At 44.1% G+C, this 20,526-nt stretch overlaps 1 protein-coding gene across 1 annotated transcript in view; it reads left to right on the top strand.

Annotated features, from left to right (window-relative positions):
- LOC124788786 overlaps nucleotides 1-20,526 on the top strand; it is a 580,546-nt gene that overhangs the window by 108,497 nt on the left and 451,523 nt on the right. The window lies entirely within an intron of this gene.

Genomic DNA, 20,526 nt, shown 5'->3' with positions numbered 1-20,526 from the left:
CAGCGGAAGTGCGACCTCTTGCTTTCTCCTCTCAAAATCGCGAAAGCTACAATACTGTTTTCTCCATGCGGCAACTCCAACAAGCACTCTCTTCTTCTCGCTCCTCCGCCCCAGGACCGGATGGTATCCACGTCCAAATGTTGCTGCATTTATCAACCCATAGTCTGCGTTACCTCCTTCGCCTTCATAATCGAATTTGGACCGACAGTACTTCCTGATGTCTCGGGCTCCCTCTTTGTAGATGATTTTGCAATCTACTACAGCTCTCAACGGACCAGCCTTCTTGAACGACGTCTTCAAGGCCGTCTCGATCGCCTCCACTCTTGGAGCATCGAAACCGGCTTCCGTTTTTCTCCCAGTAAGACCGTTTATGTTAATTTCTGGCGACGTAAGGAGTTTCTTCCACTCTCCTTACATCTAGGACCTGTCAACCTTCCGTTTTCGGATGTCGTTAAATTCTTGGGTCTTATGTTTGACAGAAAACTGTGTTGGTCCTCCCATGTTTCCTATCTTTCGGCCCGCTGTCTGCGATCACTCAACACCCTCCGTGTCCTGAATGGTACCTCCTGGGGAGCGGACCGAGTGGCCTTCTCCGCCTCTATCGCGCCTTAGTGCGCTCGAAATTGGATTATGGAAGCATAGTCTACTCCTCTGCTCGGCCGTCTATTCTTCGGCGTCTCGACTCTATCCACCACCGTGGATTACGTTTAGTGTCTGGAGCTTTTTACACCAGCCCTGTGGAAAGCCTTTATGCTGAGACTGCTGAACCTCCGCTGTCCAATCGGCGAGCAGTCCTTCTGAGTCGTTATGCTAGCCATCTGTCTTCCATGCCTGCTAATCCAGCCCATGACATTTTTTTCGACGCCTCCTTTGATGTAGGGTATGCAGGCCGCCCCTCCTCCCAACTACCACCGGGAGTCCGCTTCCGTCAACTGCTCCATTCTCTTTCCTTCCGCTTTCCTAAAACCTTCTTGACAACTTGGGGTACAGCACCGCCTTGGCTCCGTCCTCGGATCTGCCTGCTCCGTGACCTTTGTCGATTTCCCAAGGATGGTAGCCCTTCACTTGTTTATCGTCGGGCATTTTCTGCTCTATGTGCACAAATGACGGACGCCACATTTATTTACACCGACGGCTCGAAAACATCGTTAGGTGTAGGGAGTGCCTATATTGTTGGCGACACCCCAAATCACTTTCGGCTTCCCGACCAGTGTTCGGTTTATACTGCGGAGCTTTACGCTGTTCTCCAGGCTGTCCAACACATCCGCCGCCATCAGCGGATACAGTATGTTATCTGTTCAGATTCTCTCAGCTCTCTCCTCAGTCTCCAAGCTCTTTACCCTGTCCACCCTCTGGTCCACCGGATTCAGGACTGTCTGCGCTTGCTCCACCTGGGGGGCGTCTCGGTGGCGTTCCTCTGGCTCCTGGGACACGTTGGTATCTGTGGAAATGAGGCAGCCGATATTGCAGCCAAGGCTGCAGTCTCTCTTCCTCGGCCAGCTATTCAATCGATTCCCTTCGCCGATCTACGGAGCGTTTTATGTCGTCGTGTTGTTCTTTTATGGCACGCACGTTGGTCAACACTTCCCCATAATAAATTGCGGGACGTGAAAGCTCTTCCTTGTGCTTGGACCTCTTCCTCCCGAACGCGTCGTCGGGAGGAGGTAATTTTAAGTAGACTCCGGATAGGGCACTGTCTTTTTAGCCATCGACATCTTTTAAGCGGCGATCCTCCCCCACTCTGTCCGCACTGCTCAGCTGTGGACGGTAAGACACCTTTTAATTGAGTCTCCTATTTTACTCCGTTACGCGCCCGTCTGCAGCTGTCGCCTGATATATCGTCAATTTTAGCAGATGACACGCGCTCGGCCGATCGCGTTCTCGAGTTTATTAGTGCCAGTGAAATGATGTCAGTCATTTGAAGCTTTTTTTGGGGACAACCAACCCCTTTCTGTAGTGGATTTTTAAGCTTGCCTTCTGCTTTTAGTTTCTCCAATTTTTTGAGTTCCGTTCCCATTGCTGCTGGTTTTTTACTGGTTCGGTTTTTTACTGTTTCCTAAGTCACGGACCGGGCGCTAATGACGTTAGCAGTTTTGCGCCCTAAAAAAAAAAGACCGAAAGTAAACTTACTGAGCATGAAAGGAGTTTGAGACTGAAAATGAAAGATTCCACTTTTGCTGAACATGCTCTGAGTATCATTCCTATGACGTGAAATGTGGTGTTCTCCATAAAGGAACTAAAGGGAGAAAACCAACATTACTTGAAATTCTGGGCATTAATGAACACCGATCTAAGAACCCTTAATGACCACACACAGTTCAATTTTCACTCTTATTAAAGTACCAGCCAGCTATTATTACTCTCACGATTAGCTAATAAATTTGTTATATCTGTTCCACACCCACATTCTGTATACTTCTCTCTTCCCCCTCCCTTCATTCCGTCTGTTCGTCGCATTCATGAGTTTGTGCATATGACATAGTTGCCTTCGCCATTACTCGCTTGTAGAACCTTACTGTTCTGTACACTCACGTAGTTTTAATGTTCGAACATACGATAATATAAGATCTTTTTTTGTTAAGAGTCCCTTCAGGTATTACATCATCCTTCTGTTTTGTATCGATATAGTCATAAGATGTTATATATCTTTGTACAGCTACTAATTCTCGGGTGAAGTTGTGTGCACTATCAGTTAAGCATTAAATTATCTGACGATGGCCTAGGAAGTCGAAAGCCGGCTCTTAACGAGCTAATAAATATTATCGTGGAACATTAATACTTTGTATGCAATTCATTAATAAATTTTTATGTCACGAATAAATTTTGCAGCTGAAGTGTGATGGTATTCGCAGTCATTTGGCGCGAAGCGGGTAGCAAGCGACGTGACTCCGCCTTTTCTAATTACTCAAAAGTCCCGTAAAAGTTAACAATAAAGTGATAATTTGATTGCCTGATCGTAGCGCAGTATTAAGAGTTCTCTGTGATTATTACGAACAAAATCTGCATGATCGAAGATACTAGTTTTGGCACGCATGTAGAGGGTAATTCATCTTCCGTTTCACCAATCAAAAAGCACAAAAGATGATTGAGTTCCCGAAATTTCCAGGATTGCTGTAACCCGGTAGTAGCAATTATTTTTATCATCTCACTCGTGCCGTCATACGTTACCTGAGGTATCTTCGATCAATTGAGATGTGATCTATCGGAAAAAAGCTGTGGCTCCAAGAACCAGAAGTATTGCAAGTGTAGTGGAGCCACGAACGCAGTGCTCATAGGTAAAATCTTGATTTTTCTTTTTACAAGTTTATTTTTCCCTGCTCAACAGTGACGATCCCATTCGTGTGACACGCTGTCATGGTAGCTGCAATCTGATAACGTACAGTGTTGGACGCTAGTGTGTGCAGTAGCAAAGTTTGATGGTGAACTGTGCCAGGTGATCCAACTCGGCACCTTCTTACAGTGAGCAATCGGAGCAGAATTCGCTTGTCAGAAGATTCAGAATCAGTGACATCTCTACACGCCATTATTCAGCAGTACTGCTCTCGATAATGTGATGAATCTTCAAGCTTACAGGAAAGAATTACTGATACGTTGCTTTTCAGACTTCCGTATTTGCGTTATATGTCGACCATAGAACGTCTTCAGTATAATGGGTCGGCAACTTGTTCGTCGCTATCGTGCATCAATCACTGACGATGACGCGTGTACTCATATACAACATACGTGGCAAGGTTTTCCTCACGAAAATATCGAAGTCTTATTAGATGGGATTTCACACACCACTGAATCTCCACGGTCGATATCACGTAGTAGTCCGTAATTTACGTATTGTAATTGATGATGTAAAGTTATGTAACATTCACAGTTTGTTAAAAAGGAACAATTTCGCAAACATTATCATCTGCTGATTTCCTTACATAAACAGACAAGGGATGGAAAATAAATGGACACATCAAAATCACAACATATTGCCTAACACGATGTAGCAGAACCGTTGGCGATCAAAACAGATCTCACTCGTCTCGGAGGGGGTACGTACGGATCCTTTGTTTTCAAGAGAGACTTACACCATTCTTCCTTCACACTAGTGCTAACTGAAGGTAATGGTTTTTAAGGAGGGTAACGATCACGCAGTCCTCTCTCAAAATTACACCACAAAGCCTTAATAACGTTGAGATCTGGTAATGGTAGTAGCCAGGGGAGACGAACCAGTCATGGACCATGGGAGTGATCGAGCGGGGCCCCCGTCGCCATGGGATGTAACATCGCCGTTGGGAACAAACATTACTCCCTGGGATGGACCTTGCGGGCTTTCATGTGAAATGATGTGGTGTGGTGCCTCCAAACTACATATCCTGAGACTCAGACTTGAAATATTAAAAGTTTTGGATGGTTTCGTTGCCTAGGGGCTGGGATACGTAGTTGCCGCATTACAAGCCAAATACTGCTGAGTCTACAGTATACCATATGAATATACACAAGAATCGGCGTCAGTGAGGCTCTCGCCGATAGTCGTCAGGGCAGCGCGAAAATGCTTGTCTAGCGGGCATATCAAACACTACAACATTATGTCCTATGTTCATTTGGTTGCGGTTTTTTGTTAGGTTTGCGGCAAACATGACTGAAATGCCTGGGCTAGCAGGACAGCTCGGATTAGGTTGTGGAAAGGGGCCTTAATGAGTTCCTGTCAGTTGCACACGACATACAAACTTTATCGACACACAATATTACAACAAGGATGCAGAACATTCAAAACTTTAATCGGCTTCCTTTGATTAACTTTAGATCGGCTGAAGGTCACATTTAAAATCCTAGGCACAAGGCTTAAGCAAAATTGAAGTACAATGTTCTTCTGGAGGTTTCACCCAAGAGTATTTTATAAATCTTCAATCTAATCGGCTGAAGGCCTTAGCAGTTTAATTTTAATGGAACTAGGCTGGGCCGGCCGCAGTGGCCGTGCGGTTCTAGGCGCTACAGTCTAGAACCGAGCGACCGCTACGGTCGCAGGTTCGAATTCTGCCTCGGGCATGGATGTGTGTGATGTCCTTAGGTTAGTTAGGTTTACTTAGTTCTAAGTTCTGGGCGACTGATGACCACAAAAGTTAAGTCGCATAGTGCTAGGAGGAGGCTGGAGGTGTCACATATTAAGCAATAAGAGGAGTTTCAATTAAAAGGTAGAAGGCCTTATCTTAAAACATTCCAGGCAAGTTGGGCTTACGGCCCCATTCAAAAGTATGACAATCTTACGCCTTAAGGGCAAGACAAGGACATTAAGAGATATTGATACTCGGCTGAAAGCCACACATCAACCAAATAACTAAAATCCTAACAGGGAAATTACTACATAAGACACAAGGTACGGCACTTGGAAGTCTCCAAGGGTCGGTCTGGGATTGTAACACTAATGCCCGTTTAGGTGAGACAGGCAGCCTGTCCAACTACTTCTTAATCTGGAGGCAACCCAGCCAACAGACAGCCGACCGACCAATCAACCAACTCAGTTCTGCTCCATGCAATCAGCAAAACGACCATATTATTTCAATACACGACACACAGAATATTGGCGCCAACAACGCCTCCGCTGTCGAACTACACGCCGCGGTGGACAGCAACAAGACGACGAGGAAAGTACACTGCCTAAAATTACATCAACGACCAGGGCAGGTAAATGGAACGTCAACGGCTACAAGGCAGAAGATACCGCTGGTGAACAGGGAATAAATTTAAATTTCACAGGAAGCTGGCTGGAATCTAAGGCGACTTAAATACACACACGTTGTCGCTCCCAGGAATGTCCCAAAAGCGACAACCAGGATGAAACGAAGAAACGTAAGTTAAGTGAGGACTCAACTGTCACGTCCAAGATCGATGGGCGACGAACTGCGTAGCACTCGCAAGTAGAATTTCGCACTCCAACAGCGCGTGCACGCCGCCAGCGGCTCCAGCCCGACTCCGCACGACGGGGTCTTGCTTGCTGCTCCAAGCCAACCGACCGATTGGACCGCTGATCCGTCCGCGACTGCACTGCACTGCTGGTGCGTCTTCCATCCACTCACTCCCTACCCGACACACGACGACCCAGAAATACTATCAGTCGCTCCAGAGATGGTACGGCAGTGCGCTTATCGATATGCTCTCCTGCTGCTGCCACTCATTGGTAAGTAAGGCAGGAAGTTAGTGACGTCAGTAAATTGAATAAGAAAACAAGGCGGCACTACCGTAATAGAAGATGACAAACAATTAAAGGGATGAGCACGAGCCGTGCACGGCTCAGTCACCTTTGGCTCTCTCTCATAAAGGTCTGTGGATGAACTACAGTGCTGTTAAAGTTCACTATGATTTACATATAATGAATAAACTATCTTATCAAAAGTACTCTGATACCGCTACGTAAAGTTGTTGACGATGTGACTGTGCAGTAGAACGGCTTAGGAACAAGCGCAGATAAGCAAAGGCCAGGCAGACCTCACGTACTGACGAGCTAGGACTGTCGAGCATTGCGGAGGGTAGTTGTAAAAACAACCAGCATGAAATCAGCAGGAGTAGTCCCTAGTGAGTTCCAAATTGCTGTCAGCAGTGCAACTAGCACAACAGCAGTGCGTAGTGTCGCGTCCTGGCACGGCCTCACTATACCAGAATGAAGTAAGTGCGAACTGCGTAGCTCAATCTGGACGTTAACGACAATGGGTTGGTTATAAATTGCTGTCAACCTTTATATCGGAGATGAGAGTGAGAGATCTCCTTGGTTTGAAGCAAATCAGTTTCCTGAGAATAGGTTACAGAATTGCAATAGGCAGAAAAGATTGGTTAGTTACTATCAAGTTTATTCTCACATACTTACCTGAGGTGTTGGACCATAAGCCCCTTAGTAAGATTCAGTCTATTTATTCGGACTTGGTAATTCAAAGCTAAATGCCGGTACATATAAGAAACAAGTACAAAGAAGTCGCTTGTTCTTGGTTAGCACTGAAATCTCTCTGAGTAATTGAGACAGACTGACAGTCTCCGTTCGGCACTATTCCAATGAAACTCTAAAAATCCTACATGACTGGCAGTTCCTGAGTGTCCAGCAGAGTCTATCACCGTCTTCTCGTAGTTGAAGTCTTTTTTAGCTGTATCGGCTGCTATGGGCCTACTCGACCCCACTGGCGTCTTGCTGCAGAATCTCCAAACTGTCGGCACTGGCTCTGAATCTGCATTTGAATCTCTGCTTCTAGCTATTCCGCTGCCTAGCCTTTTAGTTCGTTTCTCATGTACTTGGGTGCACACGAGTTAAGTTGTTTCAGACGACCCTCTCATTTCTAAATGGTCGGCTTGCGCAAGAATTCCTTCGGTTCCACACGACACTTTCGTTTCTAGCTACACACAACTTAATTTGGTTCCACAAAAGTCTTTTCCGCACGTGACTGACATTCTCTCTTGCTGTATTATCGCCGTGGTGTTTGCGTCTTCCACTGCGCAAGTTTGATTCATGCTGCTTCCTCTGGCAGGAAGTCAAACACTATTTGATCAACAAGCCATACTTGGCAGCCTCCGCCGCTTATCTTGTCCCTACGTCCTGGTGGACTATTTCTTAATGTCGGCTGGCTGTTTGCCTATGGAGCCTGGACTCTTACTATTGTCACAAAAGCAAGAATAAAGATTAAAATTTTCTACGGTCACATCAGTAGGGAGTACAATGGTCGAGCAGACAATTAAAAGCCATATATTTTTGTACTCAGTGCTAAGCGACGCTTGTGGTGATATAAAGATAGAGGCAACTGGACACTGGATGACTGGAAACAAGAGAGAATCACACTGAAACCCGTGGCAGAAAGATGGAGGAGGATATGAGCACGTTTCACAGCATTGCCTACCGCTCGCAGTACACGAACAGTTCGGAGAAAATGATCGTAACGCAGACAATGCGCTCTGTCGTAAAGCAGCAACTGTGAAATAATGGTCTGTGGACAACAAAACTCCTGGAATGGACTCGTCTGCCCACAGTGCCGATGTAAAACAAGTGGGACATCTTGGGATGAGTTAAAATCAGACTTGGCTCCGGACTACAGCGTCCAACATTACTGACATCTCTCGTATCGGATCTTGAAGAAGAATAGGCTGCCATTTCTTCAGACATTAAGCATCTCGTTGAAAGTGTTCCCAGTAGACGTTAAGCCGTCATAAAGGCTAAGGGAGTACACACTGAGTATGAATATCAACTAATAGTAGTCCAGATACAGACAATACAAATAGGTTGATAAAATGATCTAACTGTAAACTGAAAGTATAATCTCCTAATGTTGTTTAACCATTATTTGTTCTACTTCAGAACAAGTAGAGTGAGTTTCGAAAACACCCATATGCTGTCACTCTACTATGTCTTCCACATGAATGAAGACACATACTTGCAGTGAATTTTAACTTGTTACTAGATTTTTATTTTGAAGGATAATCATTCTACTTTTCAAGGGCATGTCCCTTAAATGCTTCCACGTACAACCTTGGTTATTATTTACAGGTAGGTTTAGGACCAGTCTTCATATACCTTTCACAGATGTTCAATATATCCTTCACCGGATGTACGATTAACATTCAGCCGACAGTCAAACTTGTCGCATAAATTTACGAGCATGTCTGGAGTCACTACTGCTGTTAACTGGCGCCGTCGTCCACCTACAGTGGTTTTTAATGGGATAGACGTAGAATTAGCCTTCAACAAACCCCTGCGACGAAAGTCACTTACCGGAAGGTCAGGCGAACCTAGCGGCAAATGGTGCAGTGTGAGACCCGCATCTTATATGCAGCCAGTCCGTCGTTGCAGTGGCTTACTCTCGACGAAAAACATGCCAGGTTCTAACTGAATCAGCCCTCTTGAAACGGAGAACGTGAAGGGCCTCTGGCTGCCGTTTCGACGCTACTCACATCCGCTATTGAAAGAGGGACGAGGTTGCGGACGAGGGAGTTGCACCACGAGATCCCCACCCGGCCACCACATGAACCGGTCAAACTTACAACTGGCGCGGAGCTAAACTTCCAGTTTCACTGCGAGGTTAAAATGTATTCCACATTTGCCTTTATTTCTAGTAACAGAAAGGAGAAAGAAATGTTTTTGAATGCGTGCTGGGTATTTATATGGCTTCCGAAAACGGCAGTCAACCGGTTTTCTCACTTGACATCCTGAAAGCTATGGATCAAGGCAATCAGGTAGACGCAGTATTTCCTAACTCCGTAGAACACAAAGTATGACCATATGGGGTGTAAAACGAACTATGTAAAGAAATTAAGGATATGTTGGTATAGAGGATGCAGAATTAGAAGTAACTTCAGGCTTACTAGGACCCTTGCTGTTGATGTTTTACATGAATGAATGACCTCGGAGAAAACGTTAACCGTACTATCTGGCAAAGGGTGCTCAAATGCAGGCTGATTTGGATCAGGTTTCAAATTGTTGCAAAGGATGTAATCTTGTTTTAATGCACAGAGTTGTAAAACTGACCTCTTCACAAAAAGCAAAGTAATAACCCCGTGACTGCAGTGTCAGTCGTTCAGTTGGAATCAGTCAACACGTACAAATACCTGGGTATAACAATTGGTATGAAAGTGAAATTGAATGATGAGATAAGCACGTAGCTAAAGTTGGTGACAGAGCAGTTTGTTGTCAGGCTACTTGGAAAATACACTTAGTCCACAAAAGACTGCTTAGAAATCACTTGTGCATCCCATCTTACAGTATTGCTTAATTGTGTGGAACTCGTACTTACGACTAATATGGGGTAGTGGTCGTTAACAAGGTGGGCAGCACGAATCGTCAGTTTTAATCATCCTACAGCGTATCTTTTCACGGCTGATATTTGCGATATTGTTGATATTTAATTTAAGAGTATAAGGGCGTAGTCAAAGACTTAATTCTCTGATTAACGTTTCGTTTTCCACTGTTGGCTTCATCAGAGGCTTTGAATCACTCATAAAACAGGTGCAAACCCAAAACAAGCTTAGCAAGTTTCTACAGCTCCACACAACACGTCAGTGCGACTCCTCGATCTTAGAGACAAAGGTCTGATTACGTCACGAAACGACCGTTGCCTGGACATAAACAGTGCAGCTTGCTGAGCTAGTTTCGAGCCTGTAACAGCTTTCTGAATCGATAAATTCCTGTGGTCTGCAACAGTTGAAGGCAGAGAATTACACCTTGGACCACGGCCTTAGGTCAGCGATAAGGTCACATGTTCGTTTTGCTTATTCGTGACTGTTACGGAATTGGTGGTAATCGCGAATTGGCAGGTGAGTAAATGTATCCGCCACGTATAACGCAAAAGGTAACTTACAAAATTTCAAAAACCAGTCTAAAATGAAGAATGTAGGGACTTGCTTTAGCTTCCTACGTATCGCTCCTGTGAGATCGCGAAGACAATTAGTGAATTACAGCGTGCACAGAGGGGTTTCAGCGGCCATTCTTCCCACGCTGCATATACGATTGGAACGGGAAGCATCCATAAGATAGGCTTCAAGAACACTCTTCACGGCTGCTTGCAGTGTATGTATGTTGATGTACATAAAGACTCATTACACGCTCTTCTAACGATTAAATGTACAAAATAATTCAAAAAATCCATGGGCGTTTTAAGCAGAGATGAGCAATACCTTGAAAGTCTGAAGGATTAACCAAGGGCACTGATAATTAGACGGAGGGCTTTACCAAACTTCACTACGTAAGATACGGTCTTCTTCGCACTCCATTAACTAATTAATAGAGCAGTTTTGGGTAGGATTTCGAAAGAAAACCACTGATTGCAGGAAAAACAATTAGATTAGATTCAGTTATCATTCCATAGGCACAAAAATGAGAAGATTCTTGTGGGCGTGGAATAAGTCAGAAAGTATAAATAAAAATGAAACATTTCAGTATACGAGGGTGACTCAAATGGAAACCTTAAATATTTTTCAAATATTATTTATTGTGCAGAAGTGGTACAAAGCCGTATCACTTTTCACCGTAATCTCCCCCACGCTCAATGCAAGTCCTCTAGCGCTTACAAATTGCATAAATTCCTTTAGAAAAAAATTCTTTGGGTAGTCCGTGCAACCACTCATGCACCGCGTGACGTACCTCTTCATCAGAACGGAACTACTTTCCTCCCATTGCGTCTTTGAGTGGTCCAGACATGTGTAAATCACTTGGGGCAAGGTCTGGTGAGTATGGTGGATGAGGAAGTCACTCAAAATGCAGGTTTGTGGTTGTTGCGACTGTTGTACGGACAGTGTGGGACCTTTAGTTGTCATGTTGTAAAAGGACACCTGCTGACAGCAATTCACGTCGCTTTGATTTGATTGCAGGCCGCAGATGATTTTTTAGGAGATCTGTGTATGATGCACTAATGACAGTGGTCGCTCTAGGCATGTAAAGCTCCAAAATTACGCCTTTTTCGTCCCAAAAGAAAGTCAGCATAACATTCCCTGCTGATGGTTCTGTTCGAAACTTCTTTGGTTTTGGTAATGAGAAATGGCGCCATTCCTTGCCCGCTCTCTTCGCTTCCGGTTGGTGGAAGTGAACACAGGTTTCGTCCCGAGTAACGATTTTTGCAAGAAGGCCATCACCTTCTCGTTCAAAGCGCCGAAGTAGTTCTTCACAAGCATCAACACTTCTCTCATTTCAGGAGTCAGCTGCCGTGGCACCCATCTTGCAGACACTTCGTGAAACTGGAGCACGTCATGCACAATGTGGTGTGCTGACCCATGACTAATCTGTAAACATGCTGCAATGTCATTCAGTGTCACTCGGCTGTTTTCCTTCACTATGGCTTCAACTGCTGCAATGATCTGTGGAGTCGTTGTGCCTGACCTGGACGAGGAGTATCTTCCACTGAAGTTACACCATATGCGAACTTCCTACTCCATTCGTAGACTTGCTGCTGTGACAAACATGCATCACCGTACTGAATCTTCATTCGTCGATGAATTTCAGTAGGTTTCACACCTTCACTACGCAAAAAACGAGTAACAAAATGCTGTTCTTCCCTGGTGCAAGTCGCAAGTGGAGCGGCCATCTTTATACTGATAGAGCGGCGGTATGTGTGCATCTGCACTATGCTGCCACCTACAGGCGATTCTGCACACTGTTTGAAGCACGCTTACCAATTTACAGGAAAAAGGCGTGAAATTTCGATTTGTTATTACAAATTTAAGGTTTTCATTTGACTCAACCTCGTATTACTCAGTATACTGATCATTTGTCAAGAGACTGTCAAAATAGGTGATTACAATAGAGTAATCTGGAACTGCTAATATTTACAGAATTAATACACTGTCAGAAGGATCTTAGTTATGCAGTGACAAAAAAATATAAATGTGCATAACATTTTTTTTTTGCTATTTAAGATTATCATATTCTGTCAAGCGCCGACGAAAAATCCTCCCAATGTTAAATTAAAAACATAATATTGCGTTCGCAGAAATGACTAATACTATCACAGAAATTGGTTTCCTCTACTGTGAGCAGCATTTAAACGAGATGATTCTCCATTGCACTTAAGTAATTATTAAACAGTGTCATTGACTTAAAGTTTGATTTGGAGAGAGAGAAGTGGGAGACTTCCATGAGGGAAATAATGGATTCCAAAGGTCGTATAAAGCGGTTAATAAATATGAAATGTCAAACTCAGTAATTCGTTGAGACTGTTTCCACCTGTTACGCAATCGAAATTTGTGATGCATGTTTAGAGTAAACGCTCATAGCAAATATCAGCTACATACCTGATGTAAATATTCAAAAAGATTAAATACCCGACCGAGTACCAAACGCACTGCCGGAAAAAATTAGTACACCTGGAAAGACGTCAACTTTGATCTGGTGATGGCATATGCCACCTGGGAGATGGTAGTACTAACACCGGTTTTAACGTTATCCGTCAACAGATAGCGTAGTGGAGTATTTACCAGGGCGCCATGTGTGTCAACCTTTGAATAGGGAATTCTCACAACAAAACGGTTCAGTGTGGTGCACACATGTGAAGCAAGCACACAACCACGCCATGGTGACCCACTCGTGTTTCATGCCGCCAACTGAGCGAGTTTGAAAAGGGTCAAATTGTGGCCTTCCAAGTGGCGGGGTGGTCCTTTCTGAGAAATGTCGCACAAGCTGGACGCGCTGCGTTAGTTGTGCAACGATGCTGTTGTCAGTAGTCACGTCAACATTCTCACACCCATAGACGAGGTTCCAGACGGGCACGCAGCACAAATGCCCGCCAGGATCGTCGTATTGTAAGGGCAGCAGTGGCAGGTCGTAAAGATAAGATGGTTTGTGAGCCGAGATGTGCCAACAGGAACTGTTGCGGACCGGTCATTAGCAGTGGGACTACGTGCACGCACCCCTGTAGCCCGTCTTCCACTCACGCCGCAGCATCGAAGTGCACGACAGGAATGGTGCCGTCAGATGACGACTTGGAAGATGGAATGGCGAGCCGGGATCTTCAGCGATGAAATCAGATCTGCCTGTACGCAGGTAATGGTCGTCTGCGTGTTCGACATTGACCTGGCGAGCGCTGTCTTGTAGCGTAGTCCAAGGCACAGTGGCCGCAAACCAGGTCTAATTGCCTGGGGGTGCGATAAGCTACAGCTGTCGTTAAGCTTTGGTGTTTCTGGTGGTAAGGGGAGGAAGGGTGGGGGCTAACCAGCGCTCGGAACGTGCAAAATGTTGCTAGACTTTTTTTGTCGTTCTTGCAACAGGAAGATTGTGTTGTTGCAACACGATATTGATCGGCTAGCCACTGCCCGTGAAATTCAACGTGCCTTGCAATGTGCAGCAACTTCCTGTCCAGCACGATCTCTGGACTTGTCTCCAACGGAGCACGTGTTTTCGGAATTTTGATGGCACGAGAAGTGACTGATGCGACTCGTCAACCAACAACTCTTACAGACTTACGTAAACAGGTCGAGCAGGGGAGTAGTCGCCATCTCTACGATCGACCAATGTCAGCTCCTGCATTGCGGCCCGTGAAAGCTATACCACTTACTAATAAAAGTACTTCAGTACGGTTCAATACCTATTGTCTCAGAACTGCTTGTGCTACAGTGCTAGTTATATTTAAATTTAATTATTTCCTGTACTCCATATGCACTGTTTCAACAAAAAATATTGACTGAATTGGAAAACTATAAAGGATGTAGTAATTTTTTTTTCCGAGCAGTGTGTAACATAGCTGTGCGAAAAGGTCTAATTTAATGGTGAGTTTCGTATTAAGTTGGGTATGTAATTATGTTCGCATTAATTAAAGAATAATTACTAGTCATACATATTACGCCAGTGATGCCCCCTCACTCTTCCGTAGACCCAATTATACAGCTCGTACGCCCCATGCAGGTCCCGTGGGGCCCGTTGCGCGCGCGCGCGCGCGCGCGCGCCTTGGTTCCTCTCTCGCGCGCTATTGGAACAGACGTGCGGTGTTATCGGAATGACGTAGCGCGCGACATAAAATTTTCAGCGCACTTGGGCCGATGCCTTTTCCAGCGGCCATCTGCAGGCGCCGCTAGCCGACAGGACTGGCAGAAATAATTAACGGCTCGGACGGCCATTGAGCGGAGGCGATTTCCCCCAGAAATGGCAGTGAATTATTCGGCCGGCGGACGAATGGTAAATCATGGCGCGCAATAAAAGACCGTTTTATGAGGCGGCTCCTCATTAATTGCGAGCGCCCGACGCCGCCGTTATTGGTCCTGCCCGTGCGCTGCCGGCAGATGCGCCGTGTTCGCTCTCCCCCACTCCACCCCCGCCTCTCTCTCCCTCTCACCCACCCCCCTCGACCCATAACCCTCGACCCCTTTCGCCACAGCTTCGTCGCTTTCCGTGTTACTAGGGATCGTAAAGAAGCCACTACCAGCGACACTTCCCGCGCAGAGTTCAGCGTTGCTCTAGCCTACTGGTACCTCCATCACACAGATGGTGATAGACTTATCCTGCTAACACACCAACGTTACTCACAGCAAGCAGATTTCGCAGGCGAAATGGTGTTACAGCACAAACAAAAGTAAAGCTTGTGGACGGGGCAACCGTAGCTTTTAGTGATTATCATGGGTGTTAACAAAAGGTTCAAATGACTCTGAGCGCCATGGGACTTAATATCTGAGGTAATCAGTCCCCTAGAACTTAGAACTACTTAAACGTAACTAACCTAAGGACACCACACACATCCATGCCCGAGGCAGGATTCGAACCTGCGTCCGTAGCGGTCGCGTGGTTCCAGACTGAAGCGCCTAGAACCGCTCGGCCACACCTGCCGGTGGGTGTTAACAAACCGCATCAGCTGTATATAGCCCTTTATTTTTAGATCACTGTGTGTTCCATGACATATGGCCACATCTTCAGATCAGTATCTGCGTAACAGTAAATCAAGCAGGAATAATAATCAAGAGATCAACTGACAGGATAATTTTCCAGAATTAAGATTTTTAAAAAATTTTAAAAAGCTTTTATAAAGTTCTGTGTAAGAATATTAAAATATTTCTCACATAACGAAAACATTAGAGCTAAAAAGCTCAGAACTTCATAGCAAAGGTTCTTTGCCCATCAGAATAAAACACTGCTAAAAGACGCCTTGTCATGGAGTAAAATAGCCGGATGTATGGATTCCAACACAATATGGTTGATTGGTAAAATTTTTAAGTTTTATTATGGGACATTGTCGGCAGGTCTCTTCCTTTGCAGTAATAACGTGCGTCTCGTGTCCCTCTTAAGTCATTAAACACGCTTCGTTCAAGAGCTCCTTTAGGTTAGCATAACTTACAGATGTTACTAATGAACTGTCACCTTTATATTCTAGGGATTGTCTTTTTTTACTCACCTCCGTATTCTTTGTTCTCATTCAGAATTTGCGCGTTGCCCCAAAAGACTACCGATCATTTGGTTGAACCCGCTCATCAGCGCATGCGCGCGCCCTGTATAGGCATGCTATGAGCTATCAGTAAGACGCATCAACCGGTCGCGTCCCCTGTTCCACATACGCCTTTAGAATGTTGGGTACAAAGTTCCGAGCGTTTTAGCTATTATGGTTTAGTTATGTAACTATAAATATTTTAAAACTCTTAAAATTTTCTAAAAGTCCTAAAGTTACAGAAAATAATCGTATATCGCAGTATGTCCCGATGTTATTCCTTCTTGATTTATTCTTATGCACATCTTCACCTGAAGATCTGGCTCTGCGTCATGAAACCGGCAGTGACCTAAAAATAAAGAACTAAATACGGCTAAAGGTATTTATTAATATCCGAAACTTAATATTCCCCACATTGATCATCGTTATGAACTTCGTGCCGTTACCTACAAGAGGTGGATAAAAATATGGGGCCATTGCGAGGAATGCGTTCTTGAACATACGTTGCATATGTCAGTCATGGTTCGAATAGTGTTCTCTGTAGTAGAGTGCATTACGTCGGAGCTAAGTGCACTCTAACGTGGACCTATTGTTGACGCTCGTATGGCGGGTGCTTCGTAACCAAGCTAGGCGAACAGTTTGGTGTTCCAAGAGGCACTGTATCGAAGATTTATACCGCCTACAGGGAAAGCGGAAATACATCATCCTTTAAGCGACAACGCGGACAAAAGTCGGTTGAGTGATGGTGACACACACATTGAGGACGATTGTGACGAAAAATAAGAGGATGACAGCCGCATAAGTCGCCACAGAACTCAATGTCGCAATCACAAACCCTGTCAGCACCAAAACAACACAAAGGGAGCTCCATAATCAGAATTGCAAGATGAGTTAGAAATCCCAAATCACTTACCAGTGAGATTAAATGTCACTAACAGGAAAACGTGGTACCTAAGCCGTAAAACCTAGATTATGAAACAATGGAACACTATATCTTCTTAGACAATGTTCCCGAATTCTGGTAGACTTCAGTCCCAAGTGTGAAACATAGCAGTGGTTTGGACCTGATTTGGGCAGCCATATGTTAGTATTCGATGGGCCGCATGGTTGCTCTGGAAGGTCTCATTGCTGCCAAAACATTTTGACTGCTCAAGTACAGTGTTTTTTCCCCACGGCGGCCTTGTTCCAAGATTATACGGCCCCTGTCCACGTAGCTCGCATTGTCCTCAACTCACCTGGTGAACGCGACGGTGAATGGTCGCATCTATGCCAGCCACCCCGTCACCAGATCTCAGTATTATTTAGACTTTGTGGTGTACTTTGGAGAGAATGGTGCATGATCGACATCCACCTCCATCATCGTTACTCTGTCTTCATTGGGCAGAAACTAAATCGTACATGACTTGTATCAATCCCTTCAAACAAGCATGAAAGCTTTTTGGAATTCCAACTGTTTTCCTACACGTTATTAGGGATGGTAGTGTGTTGTTTTTGGTGTTCGATAATTTTGTCGGCCAACTGCATGTTTAGGGTCGATTAAAAAAGGGCGAAATTCCCATTCAGTATAGCGTGACAAAAATTCAGTTTGTGGATTTCATCAGTTGATTGCAGGTCTCTGACCCTGAAATTCACTTGCATTTCAAAGTTTTGTAACTATGTGCAATATAAATATTTATGGTTCAAATGGCTCTGAGCACTATGGGACTTAACTTCTCTGGTCATCAGTCCACTAGAACTTAGAACTACTTAAACCTAACTAACCTAAGGACATCACACACATCCATGCCCGAGGCAGGATTCGAACCTGCGACCGTAGCGGTCGCGCGGTTCCAGACCGTAGCGCCTAGAACCGCTCGGTCACTCCAGCCGGCATATAAATATTTATATATCAAAGTATATCTTCATAGCTCAGAACTGATTTCGTAAAGAACGCATAAAAGAAGCTCATGACTGACATCGGACATGTTTATGCGCAGTTGCTAGCCTACATTTGATTATACTCACAAAAGTAAAAATGCATCATAAGTCTAAGTGACGTGAATCGTAAACTCTTTCACGAGTGATAGTTCGCGTCTGTCAAAAATGCATACAAAGACACCCCTCTCCCCGCTAGTTTAAGGCATGTGATGTCACAAAACGAAGTATCAAAATGTATTACTAGAATTAAGATCACTGAAACCTGATTCAATTTTATTTACTTTAGTATTAACTTAGTTTTTCTATTGCATGTGACATTTGTACGAGTGCTTAACCATACTTCATACGGCTATTATTTCTTAAAGCTTGCCTGTCATCTTAGCAAAACAAGAACATCTTTTACGAAATTTATAAAGACTGAGATTTCGTGTAAAACCTTTCATCTGAAAGGAATTTTTACACAGTTCCCACATCTGCTCTTGCAGTGAGAGTCCGTGAGGTTTCCCAAGTAGTGTAAGACTTAATATTTTGACCAATATTTTAGAAATATTTTTTCAGGTGGTGCGTCTGGATTACAACTGTAGGTGTAAAAAAAAAAGTTACTTCTCAAAAATCCTTTTCACTGAATTTGAATGGCACGCAACATACATACTTGTTCATATGTGATACAATTTTGCGAACAGCCAAATAACGTTGCCTCCCATGGAGCCTACTATCCATTACGGTCTTTAGTTTCTATTGAACTTCAATTCAACGTACCAAAATATCGAGTAACGCATTAAAGTGGTTTCAGCATTCGAAATGTGGATTTGTTACAGGAATCATAATAAACATTTTCTGCGAAATTCTTGTTCGGTTTAGAAAGTTTGTTGCAGGGGGTCGGGATCGACGTTGCATCGATAGTTCAGTCTGAAATTATCAGTAAATCCCAGAGCCCCAAAAGAATCGAATTCCACGTAAAAAAAGTTTCAAACGTGTGATCACTTCACGAACGAATTTATAAGTGTATGAAGCGTCCACGTCACAGCTCCTGAACTATGTGTCGTACAATGATGATATTCTACAGGTACATTCATGATATATGTAGGTACTGTCAGAAAAGTGTGTTGCTGATAGAGTAAGCAGTAAAGAGGTAATAAATTAAAACCTCATATACGATGCTGTCGATTTACTGCACGAACAGCTGAAATACAGTAAGCGAGAAACTTCTTTCCTTCCATCATTTTGTGATGAGTGTCAGGGACAAAGTTTCGAAAAGGTTTGAAATTGCTTGTAAAATTAATTGGAAGTCACTAAGTGGTCTTATTCTCAATTAATGGATGAGTGAAGTCCAAGCATTGGCGCACACAGTCACTTTGCCTAGAGACGAACTCAGTTACTGTCTGTAATACGTACGTTATGTTAATTTTTTAACATAAGATTTAGATTATAACAACTTAAATTTTTGAGTGCTGTCAATTAGGCGAAATATTGATAATGAGATTTCTCTGGTGCCTGGAAGCCGTTAGATACGTAACTTTCAAGTGGGTTTGGGATTGTTTTGCAGGAGTAATGCTGATATCACACCTTCAAACATACTGCTTCTGTGTTTCCGGAATAAAGTCTGTGTTTGGGCAGGACACAAAGTAGCCATCTATGTTTCATGCAGCTAACAGTCACAAAATAATCAAAACTTAACATTTCCCCTTCATTACTATTTTTTTAATTTATTTTTTTTGGTCTACTGTAGACCATGTTGCCATTAACTCTGGCTAACTTTTGACTTAGCCCAGTATTCCACGGTAACACTGCACCGATTGTACTAAAAGGCAAAGTGTTGCAACTAGTGGTGTCTAGAGAAAGTATGGTTTGACAAGCCTTACTTGTACCAATCTCATAGATACCACCTGGATATAGAGTAACCCAGAAATTCGACAGTCTTAGAGGGGATGTAGAAGGTGTCTTGAATCACAAATTGAGGATAGTAACCCATGTCCGGAAACTGTGGATGACCGTGTCGGACATGGGTTTCCATCCGCATTTTTTCCCCTGGAACCCTCTAAAATATCCACTGTTCTTTAATATACAGGTGTAAAAATAAACTGCAGATGGAAACCAGTCATCGGCCAAACCAACAGAGTATCGCATCCTAGGAAACAAGGTCTGTCTACGTAGCAGCTAGCTGCATTTCTCCATTGAGGACGGCAATCAGTCGCGATCACTGAATAACAAAAAGCATTGCGGTTAGTTCCGACTACGGTCCGTCTACGTACGAAGTCACGTTTGCTGTTTAAAGGGTTGCCTAGTGGCTGTCGTCGTTGAATGAAGTGTCCCGACACGGGCTTGTATCCGATTTGTTCCTCTAGACACCCTCTACACCCCGAAACATTTCTCGGACACACTGTTTATTAAAGTATTTCAAATTTTCGAACTACTTTGCCGCCTCACCCTAGCATGCTATCCTTCTGGAGAAATCCAACTTTCCTAAATTGATGGTAGTGGAGGTGATTTTATCGGTACCGAAATCTGAATGAGAGTTTTTACGGCTATGTAAGTGTGCTCGTAGACCTATAGTCTGTCGCCGTAATCGGTTATTCGAACGCCGTTGCTCATGTGGTATTCAACAGGCTCGTAAAGCTTTGAAAATCGATCTCTCGAAACTCCCGAGAAGCACTTGGTACGACAGTAGCATATTTTACATCTAAGCGTGTCCCGCAATCTAACGGGAGATGTGACACATCGGCGAGCTATTTTGTGTTTAGCTTGTTAGAAAACTGGCACACTG

Source organism: Schistocerca piceifrons, chromosome 3, assembly GCF_021461385.2.
Source record: "Schistocerca piceifrons isolate TAMUIC-IGC-003096 chromosome 3, iqSchPice1.1, whole genome shotgun sequence".
Lineage (NCBI taxonomy): Eukaryota > Metazoa > Arthropoda > Insecta > Orthoptera > Acrididae > Schistocerca > Schistocerca piceifrons.
This window is presented reverse-complemented; position numbering and strand designations above follow the sequence as displayed.